We start from the raw sequence: 2359 nt of genomic DNA on the forward strand, positions 1-2359 counted from the left end.
TGACAACTGATGCTGGTGTGTTTACGTCCCCGTAACTTAGCAGTTCGGCAAAAAGAGACGGATAGAATAAGTACTAGGCTTACAAAGAATAAGTCCTGGGGTCGATTTGCTCGACTAAAGGTGGTGCCCCAGCATGGCCGCAGTCAAATGACTGAAACAAGTAAAAGAGTAAAAGAGTATGAGACAGCAAACAGGCAAAATCATTAGCAGATTGGACAAAATGTTCTACCAGATTTTTACATGCTGAGCCCAAATCCCAATAATGTCAACTTTGCCTTTCTAGGGACAATGTAATCGGCTAAAGACCTTCCCACTAAAATTGCTGACTCTATACCAAAATTTGAAATCATTACTATAATTTTTTATCATATTAGTACTAAAGATAGTGAATGATAGTAATTTGGTTCAATAAATTAATATAATCAGTAGTGGGCATAATAAAATGATTAATAGTTATAAGTTGGCCATTGATTGAGGTGAATTTTGGCAATGTGGTTCATGTACACTTACTTCATTTCTTTAATGTTTGTTTTTCCATGCTAGCATGGGTTGGATGAGGGCTTATTTGAGGCAGCATTTGACAACTGAATGCCCTTCCTGTTGCTAATCCTTAACCGTTTTCCAAGTGAGATATGTTTTACTACACTGGTCTTCAAATGTGATCAGTCATGATATCAACAAGGAATGTAAACATTTATGCATGCACACACACACACACACACACACAAAATTCTGTGTACAATACAGAGAAATGTCAAGAAAATTCTGACCAAATATATTTTTCTGTTGTATTTTTTCCACAATCTTCTTAAGAAAGAATAAATATGAAGTATCTTTATAATATTTTGTCAATATTTGACATTGGGATCAATTATAGTTAAAGCTATGTTTTCACATGAAAGACATCGTTGCTGACTTAGATGTAGTTGAACTCCAAATCAACTCTAATCAAACAGACATATAATTACAGACATACTATCCATTAACATCTCGACCATTTTTTTGCTTTTTTTCAGTAAAAATAGTCTATTTAAAACAGTGGTTCTCAACCATTTATAGCTTAGTTCCTCTTTCAAAGAATAGCACCCTCTCTTTTTCAGGTTTAAGAGAAACAAAAAACCAAAAAGCAGCAGATTATTTTAATCAAATAGAAGCTACTTTTGTGCAGCAGTTTATTAGTCCACTTAGCATGTTTCTCTTTTTAGATATTTGCATGGAGTAATGCCCATATATTAAATATTTAATGAATTATTAATCTTTTAGTATTTAAACCAGCCATATCCAGCCCAAATATTCTATCTGTTTTATGTTCAAACATCTGGCCTCTCACACTTATCCTACAATGGTATTCTAAAAGTATACAATCACATCACCAAAATTTCAAAGCTACGAGATAGTGCATGATTAATTTTTTTAAAAAGTGAAGCATTACATTTGACAGAATAATTTGAATGCTAAAGGATTGAAGACAGTGAGGACATATACAATGAAAGGATATTGGAACTCATTACACCATCAGTCATGTTTCTGTTCACAGATAACACAATGTCCTACTTTTATTCTAATCCTGACAAAGATTTTATTGTACTGAGTTTGGATGATCTGTTTCTAAGAAAAAGCATGCCACCTCTAAACACCCGCTGTCCCTTCATAGCATGCCTTTGGCATTTGCTACCCCATGTGAGCACACAAAATTCCCCTACCAATAGGATGTTATCACTTAGGTTAAGAACCAATGAACTACAACTGTAGTAACGAATGTGTCCTTCCTTATTTAAGATGATACAGTGTGATTTGGTGGGGAGATTTTTCACTGCTTTTTCTAGCAGGTAGAACGAATGCTTATGGACTTCCTATCTGGTTTGTGAAAGACATTATAGAAGCATGTAAAAATTTAATAAAGTATACACATAAACATCCCCATACATCTCCATACTCTCTCATTCATTTACACACTCATAGAAAAGACAGCATTGTATAATTTGAAACATAAATATGATTTTTGATATGCTCAGTCACCAGTTTTAAAAAAAAGGGAAAACTAAAACAACAAAGATAATAAACAACAAGTTTAAATCAAAGTATAACTTTGATAAATCAGTATAAATAAAATGAAAATACATAACAAAAGTTATATATTTTTAGTAGAGAAAAAAACAGAAAGATCCAGCTTTTTGAGTAAAATTGAAAATAATTCATGGATGGAATTTGTAAAGTTGAAGTTTTTTTGTAAAATGGATCTACTGTAATTTTTTTTAGTTATCATGTCAGCAATTTTTCCATCATTTATGGCTGGGTTTTGAAAAGAGTTACATGGACCCTGGCCAGAATGGAGATTGATTGTGTTTTGGACGGTTTA

The sequence above is a fragment of the Octopus bimaculoides genome, chromosome 20 (genome assembly GCF_001194135.2).
Source record: "Octopus bimaculoides isolate UCB-OBI-ISO-001 chromosome 20, ASM119413v2, whole genome shotgun sequence".
In the NCBI taxonomy this organism is placed as follows: Eukaryota; Metazoa; Mollusca; class Cephalopoda; order Octopoda; family Octopodidae; genus Octopus; species Octopus bimaculoides.